Genomic DNA, 8,041 nt, shown 5'->3' with positions numbered 1-8,041 from the left:
AACAGCTTGAGCTATCTAGTGGTCTAGATTACTGCCCTGAACTACAGGAAGACTGGGTTAAAACTTACAATAAATAAAGTTTTAAAGCTACATCCCCCTCAAACATAACACCATTAAAAACCTGAAGACAAGCATCACGTCCGTCCCTGTTAATACTATGTATTCGTTTAGAGGACTTGCAACATGAATTGCACTGAAAACCACAATGCCACACGCTGCCAGAAATCCCTGCACTTTTGTAACACACAATCGTAAATATACATACCTCTGTTAAGCATTGGGTTATAGCATTATCTCACTCAAATCCAACAGGGAGGCAGATATCAAAGCTGTCAGAGTATCCAAAGACCCTTCCCTGAGGAGCCCTCTGAGGTATCCTTTATTCCACATCCATTCTGGCCTGGGAATCATTCCATTTTTTCCCCCTCAGTGTTCAGAAAGTTTACTCGCTCTACATTCGTGGCTTGTGAAATGCGCCGTCCCGTACTTCCTTTTCTCAGAAGACCTCACAGGTGCAGATGATCCGAAGTACAAGGGGTGACCACACCATGTCGTTCCTCTCGATCACTGTAACAAAACAAAAAGTCACGTTTAGCATAAAAGAAGTCCCCTTTGTAAACAGCACTTTTTGAATATTTTTTAAGAGGGAGAGTTAAAATATAAAAAACACATATTAAGACTCACTGAATAAAATTGCAAAAACTAACTTTTAGGAATTAAAAAAAAAATAGAGCATGATATTCCCCAAAACTCAGAATCTTGGAAAAAACTCAACATGGACACTGCAATGCACGCATAGAGAGCAGAGAGAACTCCTGTGTCATGTACTCAGGCAGTCTGACAGCAGGTTTCATGAATGGGAGCTCTGACAGAATGGGCCCTCTGGCCGACCAAATTGGAAACAGGAAAACAAACATTCTCAAGGAAACCCCCCATCCCCCCACAAACCTTTTCTTCGACTCATTCAGTCCAACCTGTGTCAGGTTGGCAATAGTCAACCGCACCAGCCTCCAGACCACACAGATGGAGAAATTTCAGCCACCGTGAGATAGAGAGGGGTGGGGGGAAAGACAAAAAAAAAAGCAAAGCGAAAACTTGTTTGCGAGGTAAAAGAACACACACTGCGATAGAAAGGGAAAAAGGGAGACAGAAAAAGAAGGCTAAACTGACTCATCAACGTTCCAGAGGGGCCGGCGGACAGGAGGATCGGCGGACGCACTAAATTCAGCATGTCGGAATGGGGAAGAGAGGAAGTGGGCACTGCTGGAAGATCTAGACTGAAAACTTTCAGAAAGTTTCTGATATGAAGCTGAGCAGGGAGACCTGTCCTGCATGATAAATCTAGCGTGAAAAAAAGGGGTTTTAACCAAATAAATAGTTACTGATACCCACACTTTGTTATAGAAGTTCAGGAAAGTCATCTTATATGGAAAGCAAATCTAACGGGAACCACTAGTTTAGAAAAACCACACGCAGGCAAAGTGTCAACACATCCGATCAATAGAAGGTTTATCGTAACATCACTGTAACTTGCATTTTCAATACAAATGTCAGTTATTTTTAATTCCTCAGAAAAAAAAAAGTAAGCTTTTGTCAATGAGTAAGACTGGAGATTTAGGGGAACTTCGATTTCTTTTTCTTCTTCTTCGCTTGCAGTGCAGCCTACCACTCTACTGGGAATGAGAGAGTTTTCAGTCAGCAAACTTTACCAGATGTACGCTAACCACGAAAATATTACACGCCACATAATTAGCCTAACAAGTGGTGTCAAACAGCTCTGACAGAGTCAGAGACCCAAACCATCTCTTATCTGGAGGAGTTGTTAAATACACTTGAGATCCTTTTGTGACGCTTAAAAATTAGCCATCAAACTATCATATGAATGTAGAAGCTAAACCTATAGTTTTTACAGGATAAAGGAGGTTGCTGTGACAACACAGGTCAAAGGTCCTTGTGTTTTATTCCCATACAGGGTGTGAGAAAAAAAGGGAAGAGATCAAGATTTATTCTAAAAAAAGCAGCGCTTAAATTTAAAGCACTTAATTTGGATTACAAAAACCTTTTCGATGTTAGACTCATATAGCACCCCTAATTGACTTCACTCACACAAAACTCATGCACATTTCTAGTTATTTCTCTTCAAATCCATCTATATTGCGTAAAAGTTTAGCGAGAAAATCCATGAGGCCGGCAAGTCTTTGCAACATATCAGCTATAACTCACCATAACAAGCCAATATAACACACATCCAGAGAAATTTAGTGACTTTAGAGACAAGGGATGATCTCTGTGAACTGTGGCCCTTTTCTTCTTCAAAATCCAGAGGAAAAAAGACTAGCTATTCAAATGCAAGCCAAATCAAATATATGTTCTAAAAGCTTTTATGGGCCCCAATTATTAGGAGCTATCTCCGTGTAAGCCTCCGCATTTCATCAGGTGGATGCAAAGGAAAATGTCTCTCATGTTTGGAGAATTCTAACCACAAAAATACAAAACAAAGGAATTTCTATAAAGCCGTTGATGCATAATTTCAAAACACAAGCAGTGATGGTAGTCTTGCCTGTTGCCGTACATAGGGAGTGGAAAAAAAATACTATGCTGCTCCGTAAAACATATTTCAAAAAAAGATTATACTATTAACAAGTTTTAAATCACAGAAAAAACCTTATTCAATTTAGCCAATAACAATCTGAATTTTAAGTGCCCTATTTCTTTGCAACATTGGATTTCTTATTCTAAGTTTTTATCCATTATATTCACTTTGAATCAACAAATAAATTAAAATATATGCAAAAATAATCATCTGGTCAGAGTATATTTCCTAACAACCTAGAAAAGTAAAGATTACAATATTTTGAAATCATCAGCTAGTTACAATATCTTCTTTCTTTGCAAGCAAACACCTGAATTTCATATGTTAGCGTGATCCATTCTAAATCTCTGTCATTAAAAAAGTCCCCTACGATTTATTTTCATTCGCCCTACGGCTTCTTATTCAACGTCACTAACGCCACATGAATCTGCCACAGGGACACAAGTGGCAAATCCCGGTGCAGAGAGAAGTTACCCCAAAAAGAAGTTGTGCAAACTCAGAAGCCACGAAGAACAAAATGGAAGACCCCCACTGCTGCTTTCTCCCTCCACCAAGGCCCAAATTCATTTGTCAGCCGTAAAGTTCCTGACTATACACCGCTGATCTATTGCCTCTCTCCAAAGAGCTCACAGATGTAGAGTCATTTACATTTCAAATACACCTTGAGCTTTTCAATCACTTCAAACGTCCCTTATCAGACAACTCATGTGGATCTTATTCTTCAATGTAGACTGAGAAGTGAATCTAGCTGAATGGATAGCAAGGTCGAATTCACATTTTTGAGTGTTTACATTTTTGAGTGTTTACGATGCACAAGGAATTAAGTAATATTCCACGCAGACAGATATTTTTCTTCTGATCTCTAGGTTGTTATTCATGTAAAATGACAATGAACTATTCCATGCATGAAAATACTTTTTTTTTTATCTTCAAAGATTAAAAAAAGTAATGTAACTGCAAAAAGGGTTTAGATAAAGTGACTGCAACTGCAGTAGTCTGATGATGACAGCTGAGGTTCCCTATTGACTGTTTCTGAAACTATGTTTACATTTGTGAGTTTCTCTACATTTCTCTAAATGATGAGCCGCATTTGCCTGCACAGGCTTTGTCATTAAGAAACCTTCACCGCCACACCATTTCAGAAAGAAAAAGAGAGCATATCATTTCCAGACTGCCCGAGTGTCGCAGTTATCACAGTTTACAGGAAACAGAGCAACTCATCTACTGGAACCAACATGGGATTTTGTTTCATAACAATCAGATACAGGTTACACTTCGGTACAGCTCATTTAAGTGAAGTGTGGGTGATTTTATCAGTTTTAAGATAAATACTTGTGTCCACCCACTTGAACCAACTGATGGTATTCTAATGTGAAAGTGATTGTAAAACCAAATTAACTGGAAACAATACCACAGTTGCAGAACTGAGGAACGTTGCAACAACCCAAATCCAAACAATGTTACAAACTGTATAGGATATGAAAACACTCATATACGTAAACAAATACCTTGTTAAAACGTGTTGGAGTCGTTTATAGTGTTCCTGTCGTCTGTAAAAAAGTTTCTATTGATGAATAACATCAACAAGATAAGGGGAAAACGACTACTGAACATGCCAAGAATAAAAGCTACAATTTCTATGCACATGCCTTAATTGTTGAGGATTAAAACGGAGTTAATTAATTTCCTTGAACTTCTGTCAAGACGTTTTGGAGAGTGATAAGCTTCATCACGCCCACTTTAGTCACGCCAGACGAAACTTTGTGAACTACAGCCCCCCCCAAACACACCTAAGTGCGAAAGTTGTCCACACAGTTACTAAAACAAATAAAAAGTCTTACCATTAGTTATATAGTCACAAAAACACACTTCCAAATGAGAAAATAGGATTCTTATAAAGTCAGGACGTTACCGCTATTCATAAACTTTTCCTCAGAGACTTGCTGCACATCTCCATTGCCTCGAAGAACGCAATGAAACAGAAAGGCAGCTTTTCGCTACCTGCCTTCGAATAAAACCACAAAATAGCGATAAAAACCCCCGTTGAGATTCGTGGACTGTCATGTAAACAACCCCGAGACTCTTTGTATGTGGAAAATGAAGTGTAACGTTCAGCGCGTTGCCATGCCTACGCGTTTTCTTATCTTACATCAGTTACGGAAAGTTTTCGAAGTTTGTGTGGAAAGCGCCATTCAACTTGAAGCATCATTTACGCAAAAACAGTAGCCTACACACTAATGAAACTTTCTACAGCTGTAGTTATGCGCCGTTTAGCTACTTTAGCGCGCAGTGCAACCGGTTTACACGTAAACAATGCAAATAAAAGGCGCCTCGCGGCTTAACTTAAATTTACAAGAAACGAAGAAAAACGATATTACTACATTCGGGATATTATCTTGCGCAAAACCCATTGCAACACAGATTGAAATAGCTGAAAAGAAATGGGAAGGAACAAGTAATCCAAAAACCTCTTCGTGTGTTTACTCTCAACTACTGGGAGCTAACAAGTCGTCAATTTCGATTTGCAATTTAGCCTCAAAACCCAAATGGCACGCAGAAATCCGAAGAACCGTGCTCTTATTTTCATTGCAAAGTAGCAATCAACTGATTCATCACCAAATCCCTTCGCCCTTCTCAACATTACATAAACATTCACCCCCTAAAAGCCATCAGGAACTACAGCTAAAATCCACATCGTACTTCTGCCGTGATCGCAATGCTCATTGATTCGCTTTCTCCTTACCTGTTGATTAAACTGCAATAGTCTTTGCAGTCTGAAAGATGGTGGAGCTTTGGCGTGAGCCATGAAGCGTCTTTGTGTTGTTTGTTTGTTGATCTCGGGGAATGATTTCTTTTTTTATGGGGATGTAAGATTGCGAATTGCTCCCGTACACGTGAAATCTTGGGAGACTGTGTTTAATAGTAAAAACGCCTGAGTCTGGGATGGAAAAAAGGAGGTTGGTTTTTTGCAGTGATCTCAGTTCTTTATCAGAAGTGTTATCGCTTGTCAGGACCTCAGACTCCAGGCATTACGTCAGTTTCAAGACACCAACACTATTAATATCAAGAAGCCCTTGCGGAGGAAAGCGCCACCCTAGAGCGCGTTCTCTTAAAGGGACAGTGACCACTAAAACAGCTCCAGCACCACTCTGCAACTTCGCCATAGACTGCTGAAGAAACACACAGATCAGTCATCTAGACCAGAATCCGTTCTAAACGCTGGTTCGCACTTCTGTTCTGAAAAATCTCAATGCACTGTAAATATTATTTAATCATGTTTTAGGGGAATTATATAATATCAGCAGTAATTTTCAGAACTGGTCTGAGGTTTGTCTCATGCAACGCATGTCTTCTTGCGGCCACCACAGTTTGTGTGACAATATAGTAAATTATTAATAAGTAATTAAAAAAAATCTATCTATATATCTATCTATCTATCTATCTATCTATCTATCTATTATATTATATAATATATATATATATATATATATATATATATATATATATATATATATATATATATATATATATATATATATATATATATATATCACAACTAAAATCTAATCATACAACCATGGATAGTTATGATATTAAAATAAATATGCTTACCACATTTAAAGTAATAATAAAACTTTACTCTTCAGCAGAATATTGCACAGTTTGGTTATGAAAGAGAGTGACAACCACATTGTATAACTGTTGGGTTTACATTAGATGTCACAACTAAATTTTTAGAGCGAGTTGGGTAAAGTTGCTGTAGTTTTTACATGCTGTTTAATATATATATATATATATAATATATATATATATATATATATATATATATATATATATATATATATATATATATATACACACATAGTACACACACATATACATATACATATATATATAAACAGACCTTTTTTACAGACCTTGTGGGAAGAGAGCATATTAATAAATATATTAATATGTTTCACAATTTGATTTTAGGAATATATTTGTTTATTCAAAACTTTCTCAGTGCTCAGCTATGTAGAACTGAAACCAAATAAGTGAAATGAAACACTCTGTCATTCTGTGAACATTTACTGACAGGTGGTAATTTCTGTGTGGAATAATTAGCAGAACAGCAGTAGATGTTTTTGTCAACTATTATGAGGGTAGCTGACTTTTGGGAAGTTGACATGTGATATGACATACTATACTTCATCTAAAACTATGCAAACAGCATTTTGATGATACTTGTATAATTATCATGTAGGCAGCATTTATGACCTTATATTGAGAGACTGCATGGGATATTTGTACACCACTGGGTCATTTAACACGATATTACAAAGGCAAAAAAATAAAAAATAATAATCATTAAGAAAAAAAAAACACTGAACAACTTCCATTATACATTCATATCATTTTTAACCTAAAATCTTGATTTTTCAAACACACACACACACACACACACACAAAAGAAAACACTAAATAAACTTCATAGTAGTGTCTCCAAATGACTGCGTAAAGGATTACTGTTTATAGTGGATTGTATTTCCTATTTATAAAAATAAAACAAATTAAATTCTGTTACACCATCTATTACTAATATTGTGCTAACTGTTTAAAATGTTTATCAAACATATAAATCTACTGCAGAAGATTACTAAATATAGATTGAAGGTAAATGTGTACAATAATGAACTTTCAGTTGCTAACAAATACATGAACAGATGGGAAAGCTTTCTCAGTCATAGAGAGTGATTATTTATTTGGGATTATTTTGGATAATTCAACAATTAACCAAAAAAAAAAAATTTTAGATACAAAAATGTTACCTCATAACATATTCTTTTCATGTTTAAATGAATGGAAAATGTTGTACAACATGTATTATGTATGTTTATTTCCCCCTTTTTTATGTTTCTTTTCCTTTGAAATGTAAATAACATAAATAAGTTGTCAACAGAAATCTTTTGTCAACAGAGATTTGATTGATTTACAATATTGGTTTCCCGGGGATTCACATGATTTGAAAATAGCAATGTGTGGAAAGAGCATAAGTGTTTTCCAAGAATATATATTTTATGTTTTTTTCAACACAGGTATTAACGGTGGGCCAATTACAAGTTGAGACAAAAATCACTCAGACACATTTCACCCGCAAAATATACAAGTGTGCAGAACATGTGCATTCGACCAATCATAAATTATATTGCACGCTTCCATGAACTCATTTGGGGAGTAACAAAGTGGCCACTATTGACTGTAAGGATATATCTGCCATCTCGCCACTATCGTGAGGTATACTGATGAAACTTTTTTAGAGATGAAACCTGAGAAGTGAAGTCAATGTTGTTTATTTCACATTGAGCCATCATGCCATGAGATGGATGTCACTGAAATATTTTTAGTCGTGGTGGTTACATTCTGCTAAACATATTACATACTGTGGAAGTTGGCGCCAATACGGTC

At 36.5% G+C, this 8,041-nt stretch overlaps 1 long non-coding RNA gene across 1 annotated transcript; it reads right to left on the bottom strand.

Annotated features, from left to right (window-relative positions):
- Positions 1 to 477: 477 nt before the first annotated feature.
- LOC113077500 (uncharacterized) lies at positions 478 to 5,673 on the bottom strand. Its single transcript, XR_003281361.1, has 2 exons — positions 5,337 to 5,673; positions 478 to 567 (listed from the first exon to the last, which is right to left on the bottom strand). It is a non-coding gene; the product is annotated as an uncharacterized LOC113077500 (long non-coding RNA).
- Between the last annotated feature and the right edge of the window lie 2,368 nt (positions 5,674 to 8,041).

This window comes from Carassius auratus, unplaced genomic scaffold, assembly GCF_003368295.1.
Source record: "Carassius auratus strain Wakin unplaced genomic scaffold, ASM336829v1 scaf_tig00022689, whole genome shotgun sequence".
NCBI classification, from domain to species: Eukaryota; Metazoa; Chordata; class Actinopteri; order Cypriniformes; family Cyprinidae; genus Carassius; species Carassius auratus.
The sequence above is the reverse complement of the archived record's forward strand: the minus strand, read 5'-3'. Positions and strand labels throughout refer to the sequence as shown.